Source organism: Pinus tabuliformis, chromosome X, assembly GCF_031772625.1.
Source record: "Pinus tabuliformis cultivar Carrire ecotype Pingquan chromosome X, CPIR1, whole genome shotgun sequence".
NCBI lineage: Eukaryota > Viridiplantae > Streptophyta > Pinopsida > Pinales > Pinaceae > Pinus > Pinus tabuliformis.
The window spans coordinates 983319840-983331769 of NC_142308.1; the positions used below are offsets into that span (position 1 = coordinate 983319840).

The 11930-nt window shown below is 38.9% G+C and overlaps 1 pseudogene; it reads right to left on the reverse strand.

The window, feature by feature from the left end:
• Window positions 1–272: 272 nt before the first annotated feature.
• LOC149143015 (protein NRT1/ PTR FAMILY 2.9-like) lies at window positions 273–11397 on the reverse strand (annotated as a pseudogene).
• Window positions 11398–11930: the final 533 nt, after the last annotated feature.

Consider the following 11930-nt stretch of genomic DNA (forward strand, 5'->3'; position numbering starts at 1 on the left):
TACATCAGATTATGTGCCAATTAAACTAAAAAATATGCCCAAAATTTCCATAACCTCTAACAAACAAGCTAAAACGAAAAAAAATGCAAAAAAACTTCCGTAACATATAGATAGAGTAAATCCCTATCAGATTTTGTGCCAATTAAACTAAAAAATATGCCCAAAACTTCCCTAACCTATAACAAATAGGCTAAGACAAAAAAATATGCATATGTAACCTACTACGAAGGAAAGATTTGATTGCCTTCTCCCATAATGGATGTCTACGCTATTTAATCGTTGACGGTAGCTTTATATATGTACCAGCGAGAAATGATGATGAAATATAGCATATTCACAGTGCCATATCCTGCTATTAACCAGTAAAAGTTATCGAGCTTCGCCTTGTTCAGATTCTGCACTATGTTGGAAGTTTGACAACGAATTACGTAAATATGAGTAATAATTGTATTACTTACTACTAGTTAGTTTTATACCGAAACAACAGTTATGTAATGGAGGAGGCTTGTATAAAACTAGTGAATGCCCAAGAAATGTAATCGTGGAGAATCGTTGTTGAATTAATAGAGATTCCAATCCCTTACCCAGTGGATGTTTCCTTGACACCCTGTCAAGGTTTTACCACGTAAATCCTATGTGTTTATTTGTGTGTTTGGTTTTAGTTTTCAAGTCAATTATGAATCTTTCTTAGTCTATGTATAACTGAATGTTTATTTTCTTTCTTCATTTCCCCTATTCGAACTACAATTGGTATCAGAGCTTATGCGTTGAGTTGAGTCCTACGTGAAGAAGAGGTTCAGAAATCTGCATGTGCGTGAGGGAGAACTCATTGCTTGAGAAATCCTTTTGCGTCTGTGTGAAAAGTGACTAGTTTGCTGCGTGGAGAAGCCCATCTGCCTGCGTGAAGGAGAGGAGGACAAGCCTGCCTGCAAACATCATTGTTGGAAGACCAGAGCTGACCATTGCTGCGTGTTATGTGACCACTATGCATGTTGTTCGGAGTCCCCTCTGCGTGTTGGTTGGGTGAGAAGTGTGGAGCAGTCCAAACCCTCTGTGTGTTGTCCCCTCTGCGTGTTGGTTAGGTGAGAAACGTGGAGCAGTTGCAGCCACCAGACCCTCTACGTGTGAAATTACTCTGCTCTGCTTAGCGTGAAGAGGAGGCACCGACCTCCATAAAGAGAAAGGAGGACGCAGGAACCAAAAAAACCATCTGCTGCCCTGCGTGTGAAGTTACAACTGCATCAAGGAAGGCACCACTATTGCGTGCCCATCTGCTGCCCTGCGTGAAGGAGAGGAGGAGACACTGGTGACAGCTTAAAGCAGCGAAACCCTATCTCCGCGTGTATTGCCACTACGGAGAAAAAAAAAATATGCTGGGAGACCATGCGCTCTGCGTGTTGGTCGAGGAAGTCTGCTGCTACCCAGAAGAAGACGTTGTCTAGAATAAAACGCTGGTGAAAGCTTGCGTGGACCCTCTGCCTGATTGATGAGATGCTGTGTGGACCACTGCTCTCTGCGTGGATTGGCAAGGAGGCACGTTTGCTGCTTACGAAGAGGTTGTGTTCTCTGCGTACTAGTTGAAGAAGCCAGAGCCACTGCTAGTAGTGCATTGTCTAGAGCTCGAAGAGTAGTTTGCAAGAAAGAAGACGCTGGTCAAAACTGCGTGAAAGGCCAAGAAATTTTTTTTCCCAACAATTGTTGAATAAATTCAAGGTTTGTTAAAGGGTTTTCTTTGAATCGAAAAAAAAAAAAGGTTTTTCCTTTCAGGAAACTGAAATTAACAAAAGGAATTTTCAGAAAAATGTTGTAGGTTTTCTAAGTCAATTTGTGAAATTTTTTCAAGAAAATTGAAGTAGGAAGCATTAAAAACTTGGAAATCCTTTATTGGAATTGGAAATCCTTTGTTGGAAGAAAACAATTAAAATATTTTTTCTTAAGAAATCCTAGTTGAAAGAATGAAACCCTAGGAGGAAAGAAATGGCCAAGATGTCGAATGTAAAATTCAAGGTGGAGAAATTCACCGGCAAGAGCAATTTTGCTCTTTGAAAAATGAAAGTTAGGGATCTACTTGTGCAACAAGGGTTGCACAAGGCATTGGATGGGGCAACTGAGAAACCTGCAACTATGACTGATTCGGACTGGGAGGACTTGGATGCCCGAGCTCTCAGTACCATCAGGTTATGCCTGGCGGATAAGATTCTCTTCAACATTGTTGAAGAGAGTACAACTTCAAGATTGTGGGAAAAACTGGAAAATCTCTATATGACAAAGTCATTAACCAATAGAATTTATCTGAAAAGACAGTTGTACAATGTTCAAATGAAAGAAGGTTCAAAAGTTGTAGAACATTTGAATGTTTTTAATACACTTATATGCTAATTAACAGATATGGAAGTTAAAATTTAGGAAGAAGATAAATCCATAACCTTGTTGTGTTCTCTACCCGAATCATGGGATCACTTCGTAACTTCAATCATCTTGAGCACTGCTGATTCTTTGAAGTTTGAATCAGTCGTGGGACCTCGCTTATCTGAAGAAGTACGAAGGAAATCCAGTACTGAAACAACTGCATCAGAAGCCATGGTAGCTAGAGGACGCTCAAAGGAAAGAGGAGAAAAACCGAGTGTGTCTTCCAAATCTAAATCGAAGGGAAAGAAATGTAAGGCAAAATGTTGGCATTGCAATAAAATTGGACACTTGAAGAAAGACTGTTGGAAACGAAAAGAATTTGATAACCCAAAGAAGGAAGCGAATCAGGTCGATTCAGGTATGATAGACAAAGTTTTATCTACTGAAGGATTATGTATGATAGATGAAATTTCACCTGAATGTAATGTCTCTTAGGGTTTAGAAAGCTGGTTGTTAGACCTTGGTGCTTCTCATCACATGTGTCCACAAAGAAATTGGTTTATTTCGTATGAAAATGTAAATGGTAGTTCTATGTTTATGGGTAATAATGTGTCATGTCAGACTGTTGGGATGGGGAATATCATGATTAAGATGTATGATAACACAGTTAGAACATTAACTAGTGTTAGACATGTACCTGATTTGAAGAAAAAATTGATTCCTTTGGGAGTGTTGGATTTAGATGGTTATAAGTTTATAGGTCAGGATGGCATCTTAAAATTCTTTAAAGGAGCCCTAGTGGTTATGAAAATAGAAAAGGTCGGAAATTTTTACAGGTTAAAAGGAAGTACTCAGGTCAGTGAAGCAGCGGTTGCGTCAGAAAAGGAAGAAGCAGGTACCTGTCTGTGGCATCAACGATTAGGTCATATGAGCGAGAAAGGTCTTCAAATACTGATGAAATGTAAATCTCTTCCCGATCTGAAATCCTTGAAGTTAGATTTCTGTAAACATTGTGTGTATGGAAAACAGTGTAAATAGAGATTTAAAGTTGGAAATCATAATAGTAAATATATTTTAGACTATATTCATTTTGATCTGTGGGGACCATCCCCTGTTGTATCATATGGAGGTGCTCTATATTTTTTAACGTTTATTGATGATTTCTCCCGTAAAGTTTGGGTCTTTATGCTAAAAAAGAACGCTGATGTATTCAATGTTTTTAAACAATTTAAAGCAATGGTAGAGAAAAGAACAGGCAAATCTATTAAATGTTTAAGAATTGACAATGGTGGTGAGTTCACTTCAATTGAATTTGAACAATACTGTAAGGATGAGGGAATTATTAGATACAAAACTATTGTTTATACTCCTCAACAAAATGGTGTTGTTGAGCGTATGAATCAAACTTTTATGGAAAGAGTCAGAAGCATGATCAGCAATACTAACTTGCAAAAGGAGTTGTGGGCAGAAGTAGTATCTACTGCTTGTTATTTAGTTAACAGATCACCTTCAGTAGCAATTAATTGTAAAATTCCTGAAGAAGTTTGGACAGGTCAGTGTTGTGATTATTCACATTTGAAGATATTTGGCTGTGATGCTTATTCACTTATTCCTAAAAATCAGTGTTCAAAATTAGATCCAAAATCGAAATGTTATGTCTTTGTTGGGTATGACTATGCAGTGAAAGGATACAGGTTGTGGGATCCTACATTGCGGAATATAGTCATTAGTAGAGATGTAACATTTGATGAATCTTCTCTTTTAAAATCAAATATTGAAAGAATTGAACAGGAATAGGTATCACCAAATCAACAAGTTCAGTTGGAGGCTAGACCTTGCGGTGACAGTCAAAAGGAAGGAGAGACTTCTGGAGAAAAAGGTGTTGAAGACACAAAGGAAGCCATTGAAGCTTCTAAACCAGTTCAAGTTTTTGAACCAGTTCAGCAACCAGATGCTCTAACAAGGTCTACAAGGGAAAGGAAAACTCCCAAAAAGTATGAAGATTTTGCTTCATCTTTTGCTTTGATTACTGAATATGGGGAACCTTCTTGTTATCAGGAAGCAGTAGATGATACAGATAGCGAAAAATGGAAAACGACTATGGAAGAAGAAATGGATTCCTTAGCCAAGAACAATACCTAGGATCTTGTAGAGCTTCCTGAAGGGAGAAGTGTTGTTGGATGCAAGTGGGTCTTCAAACTGAAACAGAAAGTTGATGGAAGTATTGAAAGGTATAAGGCGAGACTGGTAGCGAAAGGGTATTCCCAAGTTGAAGGTATAGACTTTCATGAGATCTTTTCTCCAATTGTAAAACTTGTTTCTATTCGTACTGTGTTGGCACTAACTGCGTTACTTAATCTTGAGTTAGAATGGTTAGATGTTAAAACAACTTCTCTACATGGTGATTTGAATGAAGAGATATATATGGAACAGCCAGAAGGTTTTGTACAAGGTCGCAACAGAAGATTAGTTTGCAAGCTCAGGAAATCATTGTATGGTCTAAAGCAATCTGCCAGACAATGGTACAAGAAGTTTGATTCCTTCATGGTGAGCCAAAACCTTATGAGTATGATCATTGTGTATACTTCAAAAGTTTCAATAGAATATTCATTATCTTAGCTTTGTATATTGACGATATGCTTATTGCAAGCAAAAGCATGGAAGAGATCAACAGGTTAAAGGCTCAGCTCTCTACGACGTTTGATATGAAGGATCTTGGAGCAGCAAAACATATCTTGGGCATGGAGATACACAGAGACAGGAAAAGTGGTAAGCTTTGGTTATCACAGCAGAAGTATGTGGAGAAAGTACTTGAAACATTCTGTATGAACAATGTGAAACCTGTTAATGTTCCACTAGCTTCCCATTTTAAGCTTTCTTCGGTTTTGAGTCTTAGAACTGATGAAGAAAAGTAGTATATGTCTTATGTACCATATGCAAATGTTGTAGGCAACTTAATGTATGCAATGGTATCTACAAGACCTGACATTTCACATGCAGTTGGAGTTGTCAGCAGGCTCATGGCAAATCCGGGTGAAGAACATTGGCGAGCAGTGAAATGGGTGCTTCGATATCTAATAGGCACAAGTGACCATTGCATCATCTGTAGTGGTAGTGAAGGATCAGTCTGCGGATATGTAGATGTTGATTATGCAGGTGATTTGGACAAAAGAAGATCTACTACAGGTTATGTCTTTAGTCTTGTAGGTGGAGCAATTAGTTGGATGTCAAAGCTTCAAGAAACAGTAGCATTGTCCACTACCGAAGTAGAATATATCGCTGCTTCAGATGCCAGTAAAGAAGCAATCTGGTTAAAGGGTTTGCTTGATGAGATTGGAAGGACGCAGGAGAGAGTGAATGTACTTTGTGACAGTCAAAGTGCTATTCACTTGGCTACAAATCCTGCTTATCACAACAGAACCAAGCACATTGATGTAAGGTATCATTTTCTGAGACATGTGATCGATAACGGAAAAAAAGCTCTTCAAAAGGTCCATACGAGAAAGAATTGTTCAGTCGATACGAGAAAGAATTGTTCAGACATATTCACAAAGTCAGTGACAGTAGAGAAGTTGCGATGGTGTTTAGTTTCTCTTGGCCTGCAGAAAGCATGATGAATGGGCATGGGCAAGGGATTAGGAAAATTGTTGTCAAGGTGGAGTTTGTTGGAAGTTTGACAACGAATTATGTAAATATGAGTAATAATTGTATTAGCTACTACTAGTTAGTTTTATACGGAAACAACGGTTATGTAACGGAGGAGGCTTGTATAAAATTAGTCAATGCCTGAGATTAACGGAGGAGGCTTGTATAAAACTAGTGAATGCCCTAGAAATGTAATCGTGGAGAATCATTGTTGAATTAATAGAGATTCCAATCCCTTGCCCCGTGGATGTTTCCTTAACACCTTGTCAAGGTTTTACCACGTAAATCCTATGTGTTTATTTGTGTGTTTGGTTTCAATTTTCAAATCAGTTATAAATCTTTCTTGGTCTATGTATAACTGAATGTTTATTTTCTTTCTTCATTTCCCCTATTCGAACTACATGCTACCCAGTGATGGTGAGCGTGGCCACCTGTGGTGTTATGCACAATGCTGACGATGAGAATGCTTAGATAATTACCCAAACCCATGGACACGAGGGCACTCGCTATACTCCTCATATTATCGGAGAATTGACCGTACAGAAATTCGATCTGTCCGATTGCACTGAAAGCCTCTACCAGACCGTCCACAGAATACCGAGAAACCAGCCACAGTGCTGACATCGGAATCACATCCACCGGTTTATCCATGAAACCGTGGCTTAACGCCAAGTTCCGCCGCTTCGTTTCTACTGCAGCGGCAAAGGCCAGTGCCAAGATAGCGAGGACTAATCCGACCCCCATTCTTTGTAAGAGTGTTATGCCTTTGCCTTCCTTGGTCATTCGCCTGGAGAATGGTATGATAAATCTGTCGTAGATGGGCAAAAACAAGGCAAGCGCCAGCATCGTGAAGATTCCAAATGATCCTGCAGGGATCTGGAAGTGCTTGCCCACGTGTCTGACCATTGTCAATGATTGCAGAATCGAGAATGTGTTTAGCTGTGTCAGACACACGAAGATGTCAATCGTGGTTGACCATACGGGCAGTATTCTAATCACCGTTTTCAGTTTTTCCACTTGCTGGAGGCTGCACAGTCTCCATGGAAGGGCAACAGAGCCGTCTTCCTTGAAATCTTGTGGGGTTTTTATAGAGGCCTTGTTCAGAAACCTGAAAAATATTTACCCAATAATTCCGTCAATTGAACTATTCATAATGAAGAACAGGGATTATTGTTTTATATATTTTATGAAAAATTAACCAGAGCGAACACGAACACTTCACGTGTACTGCTAAATCCATCATACTTTTGGTTATGTGAACTCACATGAATTGGTCTATAACAGAAATCCTCGATTCGACAACTCCGTTCTGTGGAGGGTCATAGTACTCGGATGTCGTTTTCTTGCTGCACTAACCATTACTTGCAGGAAGCTGGTGAATGAGCTTCCCTTCGGTGGAACACGAATGTAGAGCTTTGAGCCCAGGAGGAAGATCGTGACAGAAACAAACATCAGAATGGTGGGGATACCCAAACCCCAACTCCAGCTAACATTATCTTGAATGTATACTATGATAGTGACAGCAACCATCATCGATATGGCGAATGAAAAGTAATACCAGTTGAAAAAGCTCTGCATTGTTTTCTTCCCCTTTTCGCTAGTGGAATCGAATTGATCTGCTCCAAATGCTACAAAGCACAATCTAATACCACCTGCTCCTATGGCCGTCATTGTAAAGGAGGAATAGAGCAAGGCATTTTGACCTGCTGTTGCAAGTCTGCACTGGTTTCCTGCATTAGTGCTGCATGGAGGTAGCCTCAACTGTGAAAATATGGACGTAAGTGAGAGAAGAGCCATTCCTTTCACAATAAAAGCCGATAGATTAGAAGGCCGTTGGGGAGACATAACATTTCCCACTTTATGGCACACTGACTGAGTTACTGCCTGCAGTCTCAGCTTGTACTGTTATTAAAAAGGAAAACAGCTTAAAATATGCATTTCCAATTACTCAATATTGGCTAAAATGGATTTCCAGAATATAGTGATCCAAGGAAAACGCAACGTACAATGAGAGATGCTATGCAGCCCAGAGAAATAGTCCAGTATCTGCCAACATAAGAATCAGAGAGAAACGCGCCCAGAAGCGGAGTAAAATTCGTGGTTCCGCCCCACACGTTAAGAACATATGAAGCCATCACATTTGGCATGTGGAATTGTTTTGTTAGGTAGACAATCATGTTCGAAGACAAATCCAGAGTTGCCAAATTGTCACATGCCTCGTTTCCTGCCATTTCAAAATGGACGAATTCGTAAGTTAAATTTCTATTACCAGCCATTTTCAAAATTATATCTAGATACATCCCACAAAAATGGGACTCTGGCTTCAAGTTCACACAAAGAAAGGTAGAGTACAATGTCGTCCCCAAAACATCCAACAAAAGGTCCAAAAAGGAGTGTAACTATCCCGGGCCAAAAACATATTAGAAACTTGTAGCAAGACAACAAGAGAAAGCATGAGAAGTCTAACAAGGTCATTGGTTTTGAATCTTGTGCACTAGTTCCAGCCCGGCTTGATATATTTCCCTCACATTGGAAGTGACTCTCTACGACTCTCTAGGTGTGCTAGATAAACATACAATCTTTTTCGAGCAATGTTTTGGTTCTCCGGAATCCTCCTAATATTATTGAGAAATCAAATTATGTCGTATGTCTTCCTTTTTTTTCCTTCAGAGCTCGGCCAGGTAAATCCTCCTAATATCATTGAGAAATGAAATTATGTCGTTATGTCTTCTCTTTTTTCCTTCAGAACTCGGCCAAGTAAAGTCTTCATCTCCCAATGCAAACTAAAAGAATGGAGATATTGGTTCCTTCATTCCTGATTTTCCCAATGTCTGGAAGCCAATTGGATAGTTTAGCAGAAAACGTTGTCTCATAATAAGCTTGACATTCACATGCCACCTTGGACTCTAACTGTCAAATGCCTGCTTTGGTGTCGAGGGAAGTTGATGTGTGATAATGGGGGGCTGCCTCTTGTGCACAGAGCCTACCAGCAGAATTACGACCACCTCGCCCAGACGGACCATGTCAATAGCACATAGGTTGCCTAGTCATTGCAAAAGGAGGAAACTAGAGGCAACACCCGCTCACGCACACAATAACCAGAAGAGATCTTTCATCCGACAAAATCTCAAGCCAAACACCAGAACACAACCACAACCACAAAGTAAAATGGAGGTTTCTACGACACAGTGCCCTGGACAATACCCAGAGTCCCACACCGTACAAACTAGACCAGGGGTTTCTCACAACCAAGGCTTGCAGAGACTCCCAATATAATCTCTTCGAGGAGCAAAAGAGTGATAATTGCCTAGCAGAAATCGGCAGGCTTCTTACATACATAAAGCGCAACAAGGTAATGGGCCACAGAAAGAGCAAACAATGACCCTGAGAGGACAACCAGAATAAAGTCCAGGAGGGGGCCACTACCGAAGGTTGAGAAACAAAACTCTGTGACTCAATACAACAACCCAAACTCGTAACAACACTCTAAACTGACCTTGCCAATGCCAAAAGATCACTAGAATAGGCTCGTCCCACCAATAAGTCTCCCAAAAAAAACCAGATAAACCAAAACTGCCAGCAATGGAACAAAAGACCTCTAACAACCTGAAGCTGAGACAATGAAACTCTAATAGAAAGGAATACAATGGCTTCCAAAATAAATAGACTACCAAGATACCAAATAATGCAAGATGCAAAAGTTCAAAACACGAATTCAATTCTTATCATAAAAATATACGGCCAAATTGATAGCATATATACGTAAATAGCTAATAAAACAAAGCCTGCTATCAGAAAAAAAACGCCCCTGCTTGTCCGAGGGTGGATCGGACTCTTAATAATGAAATTTAGGGATATCCAAAAGCAAATAATCATGGAATAACTTGGGACTAAAATAATCACGGAATAACTTGGGGACTAAAACGGATTGTAGTAATACAGTGATACGTAGTTTAACAATAAGTTTTGCCAGTGAAATTAATTAAATGTCACTTCAAATTGAGTATATGATGGTTATGATTTTGGCTCAAGGAGTAGACTCTCCTTATTCATAAGTCTCTACAGACATCTTTTACATTAGTCTAAAGAATTAACCATTCGCTAACAAAACTTGATAATAGTAGTTGAGTCTCTAGATTAGTCCAAAGAAAAGAATTGCCCATTGGCAGTGGTTTAAAAAAAAGCTGATAATATTAGTTGAGTCTAGGATGACATACCCAAGATTAGTCTCAAAAATTACCTATTCACCATGGTTTAAAAAGAACATAATAGTAATTCACCTAGACTCACATCCCCTAGATTAGTCCAAAAAATTACCTACCCACTATAGTTTAAAAAAAATAAAAAACAATAATTCACTGACTCCAAAAAAATTGCCTATTCACCATGATTAAAAAAAAAAAAAAAAAAAAACTTGATACTAGTAATTCACCTATAATAAAAGGCATAGTTTTCCACCGTCCTTTGTTTCTGTGATGGAAGGAACCCTCCTCATCTTTCTCACCTTTCGTTGAGTCTAGGATGACATACCAAAAAACTGATAATAGTAGTTGAGTCTAGGATGACATACCCTAGATTAGTCTCAAAAATTACCTATTCACCATGGTTTAAAAAGAACATAATAGTAATTCACCTAGACTCACATCCCCTAGATTAGTCCAAAAAATTACCTACCCACTATAGTTTAAAAAAAAAATAATAATAATAATTCACTGACTCCAAAAAAATTGCCTATTCACCATGATTAAAAAAATAAAAAATAAAAATTGATACTAGTAATTCACCTATAATAAAAGGCATAGTTTTCCACCCTCCTTTGTTTCTGTGATGGAAGGAAGCCTCCTCATCTTTCTCGCCTTTTGTTGAGTCTAGGATGACATACTCTGGATTAGTCTGAAAAATTACCTATTCACCATGGTTTAAAAAGAACATAATAGTAATTCACCTAGGCTCACATCCCTTAGATTAGTCCAAAAAATTACCTACTCACTATAGTTTAAAATAATAATAATAATAATAATTCACTGAATCCAAAAAAATTACCTATTCAACATGATTAAAAAAAATTAAAAAAAAAAAATCTGATACCAGTAATTCACCTATGATAAAAGGCATAGTTTTCCACCCTCCTTTGTTTCTGTGATGGAAGGAACCCTCCTCATCTTTCTCGCCTTTCATGGACCTTTGGGCATTGGTTGGCGCTGGGCTGTCATAACGAACACACCAAAAGCTCTTGAGGTTGCAGGGCAAGAAGGCCAAGATCGATACCATCGACACTCTGGTTCTGCATCGATCACTTGCGAAATCGTCACCGTCCTCAACATTGTTACCATCATTTTTATGACGCCTTGGATCATGTAATTGTGTTACTGAACCCAAGTCTTGCTGGTTCAGGGCAGCCATGACTCTACAAACTGGTGAGCAATGCGTTGATGTGGAAGACACCACAATAGCTCAACCACATAAATAGCTTGGTCTGGGTGGGCCAATCCATTTTAGTGAAGTCTTGGAAGTGGACTCATGAAACTAATAAAGCATGTCAAGACAATTGAAGTCAATAATTATTGAGATTGGGTCAAGCAAAGTCAATGGTCATGATTTCGTAGAATTGTCATCAATCTAAACGACACGAAAATCCACGTGCTTGTGACGTACTTAACAAGTAAGTCAAGTCAACTTTGATTTCTCAATACAAAAGTTTACCTCCCACTAACGCGTTTTTCTAATCAGTCAAGTCAATTTTGATCTCTGGAGTAGGGAGGAGGCTACACATTGACTTTGACTAAATTCCCTGCTAAGCAAGGTAAATGGATAAATTCAACGAACCATATCAGTTTTGTATTGATATACATTATCATTATCTTTGAGTATTTAGGTATGTCCCTTTCATACGTAAGTGGAGGTTTGAAAGTGTAACATTTACATGAAAATGCTTA